General features: G+C 55.1%; 1 pseudogene; it reads left to right on the plus strand.

The window, feature by feature from the left end:
- The window catches only part of LOC144752483 (endoplasmic reticulum transmembrane helix translocase pseudogene), a 48,668-nt pseudogene extending 38,883 nt beyond the window's left edge, over positions 1-9,785 (plus strand).
- Positions 9,786-10,982: the final 1,197 nt, after the last annotated feature.

The following is a 10,982-nucleotide window of genomic DNA, read 5'->3' on the forward strand; positions in this document are numbered from 1 at the left end:
TTCAGGCCTAGTGCGGCCTGGCGGACTCAATGCGGCGGCCCTCTCCTGGCATACGGGGGCCGCCGAGGGGGGTTGAATGACGGCGCGGGACACAGCGCACAGGCAGGCAGCCTCGTGACAGGCCGGAAGCGCCTCGTGGGTGTCACGTGTGCGGCGCCGATGCCGCGATGGCGAAGGGGTCTCCTCAGGTGCCTCAGGGGGCAAGGTACAGCGCTTGCTGCCGAGGCAGATGAGCGCTTGAAGGGGCAATCCAGCGCTTGGGAGGTGCTTCACAGCGCTGGTCGCCGGCAGGGCCAGGGAGGCAATTTCAGTAGTTTCTGACACAGCGCTGGGCAGGGGAACAGGGTACAGCGCTTGGCAAGTCAGTCAGCAAATAATGCAGGCAGGAGGGAAAGCAGAGCAAGTCAGTCAGGGGGAGACAGGTAGGGCAAGATGGGCCCCGATGAAGGCAGGGAGTGCGCAGGGCAGCACAGTCCAGTACCTGGTCGATCCCCCAGCAGTCTCTGGCTAAGGCAAATAGTCTTCTTGGCGCTTGGATGGTTCTGCGCCCTTAGGTGTTGGTTTCTTGAAGTTGAGGGGGGGTTGTGTTGGAGGCTGGATGAGTTTTCCTCAGTCACTGCAGATGGACCCTGGGGTTCCCTACCGCTGGGCCAGATCAGGGGGCTTGTCTAGGATACCTCACTCAGCTTAAGAGGCAGCACCTAAATCCTGTCACTCCCAGTGGCATAAGTTCCTGACTAGGCCCTCCCGCCTAAATCTCCTGCGTGGGTTCCCCAGGTCAGTGATGCCCCAACTGACTAGAAAAAGTTCCATCCCTTGCTTAAGTATGCCCAGGTCAGGTGACGACTCTCTAAGGCGACAAAAATCAGTTCCGCCTTTCTTCTGGAAGGTTCCAGGAGCTTCCCCACTCTACCTATGGACAGGGGATGGGAGGCTGGCATTGCAACATTGTATGGGGACCCAGCCAGCTCCTGGCAAACTAGGGTGCTACACTAAAAGACCATTCTGCAGTAGCAGGGGCCAGTGGCAGCCATGTTTGGAGTAGAGAGCACCTGCACCCTAACATGGATTAGCCATGAAAAGGTGCCCGAAGACCTAAGGGCCAACAAAAAGAAGGTGGAAAAAATGAGGCAAGGGCGAAAAAAATAGGGAAAGACCACCCTAGGGCTGACAGGTCTAACATGCGTCCCCCCCAGCCGAAAGAGGGGAGAACTACCCAACCTCTAGGGAGTTCTCGTCGCTAATGCGGAAAAACCTTGAGAGACCGTCAGCATTGGCGTGGTCAGCTCCAGGCCGATGTTCCACCCTAAAGTCCATCCCCTGTAGGGAAATGGACCACCTTAGCAACTTGGGATTTTCGCCTCTCATCTGCATGAGCCAGCGAAGGGGTCGGTGGTTGGTTTGAACTAGGAAGTGAGAGCCAAAAAGGTATGGCCTCAGCTTCTTCAAGGCCCAGACCACAGCGAAGGCTGCTCGCTCGATGGTACTCCATCGCTGTTCCCGAGGGAGGAGTCTTTGGGAGATGAAGGCCACAGGTTGGTCTTAGCCATCATCGTTGAGTTGGGACAGCACGGCGCCTACGCCGTGTTCTGAGGAGTCTGTCTGCACGATGAATTCTTTTTGGAAGTCCGGAGTGGCCAGCATCGGAGCGGTGCACATCGCGGGCTTCAGTGTTTCAAATGCCTCCTGGCAAGCAGCCGTACAGATGACCTTGCGTGGCTGCTTTTTGGACGTCAACTCGGTCAAGGGGGGCACGATGGTGCCATGTCCCATGATGAATCTGCGGTAGTAGCCAGTGAGGCCGAGGAAAGCTCGGACCTCAGTCTGCGTCTTGGGGGTTCCCAGGCCATGATGGTCTCAATTTTGGCCTGGAGGGGTTGAACCTTACCCCCGCCCACCAGGTGTCCCAGGTACACAACATATCCCTGTCCAATCTGGCACTTGCTAGCCTTGATGGTGAGGCCAGCACGTTGCAAAGCGCGCAGCACCTCCTGGAGATGCTGCAGATGGTCCTCCCAGGTGCTACTGAAGACAGCTATGTCATCCAGGTACGCCGCTGAGAAGGACTCCAGGCCAGATAGCACCTGGTTCACCAACCGCTGGAAGGTGGCCGGAGCATTCTTGAGCCCGAAGGGCATCACTCGAAATTGGAAGTGGCCCTCGGGGTGGAGAACGCTGTCTTCTCCTTCGCTCCATCGGCCATGGCGATCTGCCAGTACCCTCATGTCAAGTCGATGGTGCTGAGGTACTTGGCTGCTCCCAGCCGGTCAATCAGCTTGTCTGCCCGTGGTATCGGGTGAGCATCTGTCTTGGTGACAGAGTTCAATCCCCGATAGTCCACACAGAACCGAAGTTCTGGTGTGGTGCCCGGTGGGGCCGCTTTCGGCACCAGCACGACCGGACTAGCCCACGGGCTGCTGGAGGGGTCGATCACTCCCAGCTCCAGCATTTTGGTCACCTCACCCTGGATGCTGTTCTTCACTTTCTCGGACAGCCGGTAAGACTTGGTTTTCACTGGCGGAATGTCCCCTGTGTCCACATCATGGGTACACAGATGTGTAATTCCAGGCGTGAGGGAGAACAACGAGGCGTGCTGCGCCAATACCTGGCGGCAGTCCGTCTGTTGCCCTGGGGTCAAGGATGGGGAGAGGACAACTCCCTCCACTGAACCATCCTTTTACTGAGCCGCTAGAAGGTCTAGAAGAGGCCCACTCTCCTCCTCCTCGCTCCCATCCGTCACCATGAGGAGAGCAAGCTCCGATCGCTCATGGTGAGGCTTCAGGCGATTGACGTGGAGCACCCGATGGGGCTGACGGGGGGTCTTCAAGTCAACGACGTCGGTGGTCTGGCCGCAATGCTCCACAATCTCGTACGGACCAGTCCACCGGTCCTGGAGGGCACTAATCTCCCCAGGCTCCATGACCCACACCTTCTGTCCAGCGTCCAACTCCACCGTCCGAGCGTTGCGGTCATACCACTCCTTCATGATGGCTTGGCTAGCCTCTAAGTTGTCTGAGGCTTCCTTCCACAGCTTGGCCATCTGGCTGCGGAATGCCAGCATGTAGCTGACAACATCATGGGGGAGCTTCTTCGAAGTCTTCTCCCACCCCTCTTTGACAAGACTGAGGGGTCCCCTAACGGGATGGCCATAGAGAAATTTGAAGGGGCTGAACCCGATTCCCTTCTGTGGTACCTCGCGGTACGAGAACAGCAAGCAAGGGAGTAGGATGTCCCATTTCCGCCTCAAGTCTTCTGGCAGGCTCCGGATCATCCCCTTCAAGGTCTTGTTGAAGCGCTCTACGAGCCCGTTAGTCTGGGGGTGGTAAGGAGTGGAGAACCGATAGGTCACTCCGCACTCCTTCCACATGGCCTGCATGTAGGCCAACATGAAATTTGTGCCCCTGTCCGACACCACGACCTTGGGGAATCCCACTCGGGTAAATATCCCCATCAGGGTCCGCGCAACCACAGGTGCAGTAACGGTCCTCAGAGGGATGGCCTCCGGGTACCGAGTGGCGTGGTCCACCAACACCAAGATGAACCGGCATCCCGCAGAGGTCGGAGGGTCCAATGGCCCAACGATGTCCATGCCGACCCGCTCGAAAGGGGTCCCGACCACCGGGAGTGGTTCCAATGGGGCCTTCACTTTGGTCCCCGTCTTGCCACTTGCCTGGCAAGTCTTGCAGGTCTTGCAGTAGGTGTCAGAGGCAATTCTCATCCTGGGCCAATAGAAATGTGGGACTAGCCTCGCAACGGTCTTGTCCTGGCCCAGGTGTCCAGCCAATGGTATCTCATGCGCCAAATCCAACAAAAAGGCCCGGTAGCACTGGGGGACCACTAAGGCCCTCGAGGATCCATGCACCGGAACCTTCGGCTCACTGTACAGGAGGCCATCCTCCCAATACACGGGATAACTGGCAGTCTCTCAATTAGCCGATGGGCTTCGGCCTGTCGCCGCATGCCTTCAAGCGTGGGGCACTCCTTCTGTGCCCGACAGAATTCCTCCCGGGTAGGCCCTCCTTCCACATGCCACTCGGCAAGGGTCAGCAAGTCCCCCACGGGAACGACATCCACCTCCACGGACTCCGGGGTTACGTCCGGGGGCTCCCCATCCATCACACGGGCGTGTCCTCCACAACACTCTCCTTTGGACCGGCACTGGGTTGGGCCGTTGTCTCAGGCTCCAACCCGGGTTGAGCTTCTTGCCCGGCAGCCATGGACCGTGTGACTACGCAAGTCCACCCTAGTAATCCCAGCATCTCAGTGTGGGCCTTAAACTCCACTTCCTTCCAGGCGGTATGTTCTAGGTCATTACCGAGCAGACAGTCCACAGGCAAGGCAGGGCTGATCGCAACTCTCAACGGGCCTGACACTCCTCCCCACTCAAAGAGAACTTGAGCCACGGGATAGTAGCTCATACGGCCGTCAGCCAACACGGCCGGATGGAACACATCAGGTACTACCTGCTCAGGGGACACTAGCCGCCTCATTACGGTGGTCATGCTGGCTCCTGTGTCCCTCAGAGCGTCCACCTCCTCCCCAATGACCTTCACCCTCTGCTGGTACTTAGCAGTATTCGATGGTAAGGGCGTCACTAGGACCATCTCTCTATCCCCAAGTAAAACCAGGGTCAGGCCTGTCCACTCCCCTTCCCTATCTAGGGGCAGCTCCATCCCAAGTGCTACACTAGCCACCCCGGGACCCTTGCCACCAGTGGGGGCTGGGGGTCGTTTGCGACACTGGGCATTTCCCTTGTAGTGTCTGACCTCTCCGCACTCATAGCATCGGACCACTTTTGGCTGCTGACTCTTGTCAGGGTAAGTGGGTTTCGGGGAACGGTTCTGAGGTGGGGTACCTACTCCTTTCCCAAACTGTCTAGTTTGTGGGCCTCGTGAGAACTCCGTTCTTTTATCTCCACCCTCTTTCTTCTGGGGGGCGCCCTGCCCGCCTTTCGGGCCATCTCCCCAGGGGCCCTTGTGTGACACCCGGGTGCTGACCCAAGTATCCGCCTCCTCCGCAAGCTCACGGGGATCAGTAAGCTTGCGGTACACCAGATGTTGGCGCAGCTCCGGAAAACACTTATCCAAGAGGTGCTCTCTCAAAAAAAGATTGTACAGGCCCTCAAAATCACGCACCTCGCTGCCACGCACCTAACCATCCAGAGCCTTACGGGCATACTCAAAAAAATCCACCCAATTCTGCGTGGACAGCTTATGGCTGCCACGGAACCTCTGGCGATACCTTTCGGGGTTGAGGCCAAAATGTTTAATGAGCGCCTCCTTCATGGTGGAATACCTAAACTGGTCTGCCTTATCTAAATACAGGAGGGTGTCCCTGACGTCAGGAGGTATATACCGGTACAAACCACCTCCCCAATGTTTCTTGGGCACCCCATGGGCAGTCAAGGCCACTTCATACGCCTCCAACGACCTGGCAATGTCATCCTCCTTGGTGTAGCTCGCTATCACCTCCTTAGGTAACCAGAATCTGGGCTCCTGCTGAGCCTCTGGTACGCTGCCACCATTCGGACTTCCTGGCGCACCCAACTGTAATGCTCTCAGCTCCATTTCCTTGAGCTGGAGCTCGTGCGCCAACTTCCTTTCCTCCATAGCAAACTGCTTATCTTCCCTTTCTCTCTCCCTCTGGTGCTCTAACTTGACCAGCTCCCACTTCAATCGCCTCTCCTCCCTCCTGTCCTTGTACTCCTGCGGCGACACACTCCCCCTAGACACACTACTCCCTGCCCCGGAACGTCTTCCAGGTATTAAATTGTCAGACATATCAATGTTGAGCAGGCCTGGGTCTTCTTGAGTGTCCGCCTCCCCTTGTGTGTCCTGTTCTTCCTGTTCCTCATCCTCTCTCTCCCCTGGGTGGGCCCTTACCCATGCCCTCAAGGCGGTGCGGAGCTCTTCTTTCACAGCTCTCTGCCCCACCGGCACCCCCATCCCCTGACAAAACTCCCTTAACTGCACTACCGTGTACCTATCAAGGTCAGCCAGCTGGAACTCCATTTTGTCAGGTGGGGACCCAGGTAACTTGGAAGAAAGATACTAGGACGTAGGCAACAATGCTGGGTCAACACAGGTCCCTACACACTTTGCAGGCTAGACAGTGGTGGGCAATTGAGTTAGCTTGTAGGCACCACAGGTGTCCAATTAATTGCAGCGCACTCTGTCCCACCGGAGGGTGTTAGGTAACTACAGGTCCTGGAACCCACCGCTCGCCAACAATGTAAGAACTGGGACCGCCAGTTCTCCGGGGGGTAGTTTGGCTCGAGCAGGAAGGCAACCATGGGCATACGTGTAAAGCAGCTACTCAACACACTCATCCACTGAGACGATAAGTGGGCGCAATAATGGAGACCAAACCAGTATTTGTGATTGAAAATCAGAAGCTTTTATATAAGATAAAAGTCAGGGCAATTCATTCCTCAGCATTTCTTAAAGCATTTCATGGAAGCATTTCATTATGCATTTCCTTTAAAGTGGTAAAGCATTTCATTCAAGCAGTTTTAGTAAAGCATTTAATTAGAGCAGTAAAACATCAAACAACACAGCCTGTCGCATTATTCTCTTCAGCAGGCTAAGGGGGTACTTTTATAAACCAAGGGCTAACATTTCAAGAAGCAGTTATGAACATTTCCTCTTGTAAATATCAACAGTTCAATACCAGAAATCCTGTCATCAAAATAGTACTGGAGTAAATCAATCAGTATAATAACACGACCCCATCAGGATTCATAGAAGCCCGCCCCTGCAAGAAATTCAGTACAGGGAAATATTACCACTTCATCAGCAGGCTTGAAACAAGTAAGCAGGCATGAGCAGTTAATGTAGCATAAAGTGGGGTTAAGGCCTGCACAGTCAAGTGGAACGAGGAGTTAATCCAACCCCAAGCGGCCTACTGGGTAGGGCCAATTAATCCCTTCTAAGACTGTTCCCCCGGGCCTGCTCAGTCATTCAGCCCCAGTATGATGCTCCAGCCCGGTCACATGGTCTCCCGGGGCTCAATGAGGCCTTTCCTGGGGAAGGGGCGAACTCTGGGCCTTTCCCGGCCGTCCGCCCTCCTCCCCTGGGATTACCTGGTAGCTTCGGCCCCTCCTCGGGCCCTTGCGCTGGTCTTGGAGTAGGCGGGAGGGTTTCCGACCCTCCCGGGGGTCTCACTCGGCCCGCGGCGGCCACGGGGCATTTGTGGTTCTTGGACGCCCGCAGAGGGTCAGGCGCAATGTGCGGGCGAAGCGGAGGGGTGCTCCTGTGGTCCTCCACCCCCTCCGCGGTGAAACGGAACTTCCCCGGGTGCCGGGCCTCAAAGCAGGGGCTTGTTCCCGGCAGCCAATGGCTGCGCGGCTTGGGCGGGGGGCGCGGCCGATGACGCGGTGGCGCTCCCCCGTCACGTGACACAGGCCCTGGAAGGCTTCAGGCCTAGTGCTGCCTGGCGGACTCGATGCGGCGTCCCTCTCCTGGCATACGGGGGCCGCCGAGGGGGGTTGAATGACGGCGCGGGACACAGCGCACAGGCAGGCAGCCTCGTGACAGGCCAGAAGCGCCTTGGGGGTGTCTGGTGTTCGGCGCCGATGCCGCGATGGCGAAGGGGTCTCCTCAGGCACCTCAGGGGGCAAGGTACAGCGCTTGGCGCCGAGGCAGATGAGCGCTTGAAGGGGCAATCCAGCGCTTGGAAGGTGCTTCACAGCGCTGGTCGCCGGCAGGGCCAGGGAGGCAATTTCAGTAGTTTCTGACACAGCGCTGGGCAGGGGAACAGGGTACAGCGCTTGGCAAGTCAGTCAGCAAATAATGCAGGCAGGAGGGAAAGCAGAGCAAGTCAGTCAGGGGGAGACAGGTAGGGTAAGATGGGCCCAGATGAAGGCAGGGAGTGCGCAGGGCAGCACAGTCCAGTACCTGGTCAATCCCCCAGCAGTCTCTGGCTAAGGCAAATAGTCTTCTTGGCGCTTGGATGGTTCTGCGCCCTTAGGTGTTGGTTTCTTGAAGTTGAGGGGGGGGTTGAGTTGGAGGCTGGATGAGTTTTCCTCAGTCACTGCAGATGGACCCTGGGGTTCCCTACCGCTGGGCCAGATCAGGGGGCTTGTCTAGGATACCTCACTCAGCTTAAGAGGCAGCACCTAAATCCTTTAACTCCCAGTGGCATAAGTTCCTGACTAGGCCCTCCCGCCTAAATCTCCTGCGTGGGTTCCCCAGGTCAGTGATGCCCCAACTGACTAGAAAAAGTTCCCTCCCTTGCTTAAGTATGCCCAGGTCAGGTGACCACTCTCTAAGGCGGCAAAAATCAGTTCCGCATTTCTTCTGGAAGGTTCCAGGAGCTTACCACTCTACCTATGGACAGGGGATGGGAGGCTGGCATTGCAACATTGTATGGGGACCCAGCCAGCTCCTGGCAACTAGGGTGCTACACTAAAAGACCACTCTGCAGTAGCAGGGGCCAGTGGCAGCCATGTTTGGAGTAGAGAGCACCTGCACCCTAACATGGATTAGCCATGAAAAGGTGCCCAAAGGCCTAAGGGCCAACAAAAAGAAGGTGGGAAAAATGAGGCAAGGGCGAAAAAAATAGGGAAAGACCACCCTAGGGCTGACAGGTCTAACACGTTCTATTTACAATTGCATTTGATATTTGGTGGCACCAAAGTGGTGCAGCATACTCCACCCCAGATAGCGAGCTCAGGCCTGAAACCTTTTGAAAATGGGTGTGTGGGCTATATCTTGAGGACTGGCTTCAATACTTCTCAGGGTAAACTACTGCGCACTATCCTGTTCGGTGTGAAGAGAGTTACAGCTAATAATTTGGAAACCTTCATATTTATCCTTTTCCTGCTAGTGTTTGCAATTGCAGCTGCAGCCTATGTATGGATTGAAGGCACCAAGGACCTCAGTCGGAATCGTTACAAGTTGTTTCTGAAGTGTACCCTTATCTTGACTTCGGTTGTTCCACCTGAACTTCCAATTGGGTTGTCTTTGGCTGTCAACACCTCTCTCATTGCCCTGGCAAAACAGTATGTGTACTGTTCAGAGCCATTCAGGATTCCCTTTGCAGGGAGCATTCAGATCTGTTGCTTTGATAAAACGGGCACCTTAACAAGTGAAAGTCTAGTGGTCAGAGGAGTAGCTGGCATCAAAGATGGGAAAGATGTAACACCAGTGACGGACATTCCTCTAGAAACACACCGAGTTATAGTGACCTGTCACTCGCTCGTGCAGATGGATGACGGGACTTTGATCGGCGATCCTTTGGAGAAAGCAGTGCTAACTGCCACAAGTTGGTCTTTGACTAAAGACGAAAAGGTGTTCCCCAGAAGCATTAAAACTCAAGGACTCAAAATTCACCAGCGTTTCCATTTTGAAAGTGCACTGAAGCGAATGTCTGTCCTGGCTTCCTATGAGAAGATGGGTTCCACTGATCTTTGCTGCATTGCAGCTGTGAAAGGAGCCCCAGAAAAACTTCAGAAAATGTTTTCTCAATGTCCAGACAACTACAACCTCGTTCACACTGAGATTTTGCGTGAGGGGGCCAGCGTTCATGCACTTGGATACAAAGAGCTAGGACACCTCTTTCATCAGCAGGTTCGAGAGGTACAGCGGGAAACCCTGGAATGTGATTTGCGATTTGCTGGATTCATTGTAGTGTCCTGCTCACTGAAAGCAGATTCAAAATCTGTTATAAAATAAATTCAGAATGCCTCTCACCACATCTTGGCTACACTGTGTTCTACCGCGCTTGACTTCCATATGTTCATCAGCATTTGCCCCCATATATTAAGAAGTGTGTGTTTTGTATGAATTCCGCCGAAAAACTGCACAAAATGGCAGCCCTATTTCCTATTGGGTGGAATAGACGCAGACCCTTAAGCGCCTCCTTGGACCGTAGTAGATCTGATGTGCCGACACCCCCTTCAAGGCTTCGGATTACCAGGTTTATTCACCTGCTGGAACGATCATCTGGAGTCCTGGTGTGCCTTCGCCTTTCTCTGCCTCCTCTTCTCGTCGTTCTCCTCCCAGATCGAGCACTTGAGGTGTTCAAAGCCTGCTGCTGGAACAGCGACCTTTGCCGGGACACGGAACGAGAACTCGGAGGGTTCTCCGATACGTTAGGATGGATGGCCCGATTTGAAGACAGCCGTAGCTGCAGGTATGGCTACACTGTTACCCCTGACGGTTTGGCACCCCCCCCTCGTGAGACATTAGTCCGGGAGTGTGAGGGGGCGGAACGGACCTGCTTTGGAGCCCTCTGTCGGGCTCGACGTCGTGGCTGAGCTCATCCCGGTCCCCGGACCCACCTGGAGATGTGTCCCTGGGCCACCATTTACTCGAAGCTGAGGTGATGGGTGCCTGACCCTAACATGGCCACCAGTTGTGACTTTTGTTTCCCCCAGCTGAACTCTTTCTTACATAATCCTACCAGGACTGTGCCTGACCTCAAGATGGCGTCTGGAATTCATTCGGACCATGGTTTCTCCCCCCCACACACAAATCTGACAATTCTCTGAGTACTCCTGATCTCCATCCTGACAGCGGAGTCTGAGCACTATCTCGGACGCCCGCTGGAGCGGCTCTGTTTAGTTATTGAGGAGATCGGCCTTGGGTTCATCCCCTGACTATCACCTACCCAGCTAGACTTTGGGCACAGTTTTTCTACCCGTATCCCTGTCTCACCCACCCTCCCTCATCGTATTTCTGTAACTCTGCTTTTTCCTGGTCTCCTATCTATCTATCTGTTCCCATTTAGCACTCTTTCTTTCTTGTCTACTTCATTTGCTTCTTTCCCCTTGGCTGCTACACCGCCTAACCCCCTGTCCTTTTGTGCCCTTTGACTAAGCACTCCTTCTCCCTTTGTTGGGGAAAGATCCCATTTATATACTCTCAGCGAACCCGCTGAGAGAGTCCACAGCGCCAAGGAAGCCACTCACAGTTGAGGTATGGTATGGCACCCCTTGCCAAAGCACTCCCTCTCCCCTTTTTGGGGAAGGATCCAGTATG

This window comes from Lissotriton helveticus, chromosome 5_1 (genome assembly GCF_964261635.1).
Source record: "Lissotriton helveticus chromosome 5_1, aLisHel1.1, whole genome shotgun sequence".
Lineage (NCBI taxonomy): Eukaryota > Metazoa > Chordata > Amphibia > Caudata > Salamandridae > Lissotriton > Lissotriton helveticus.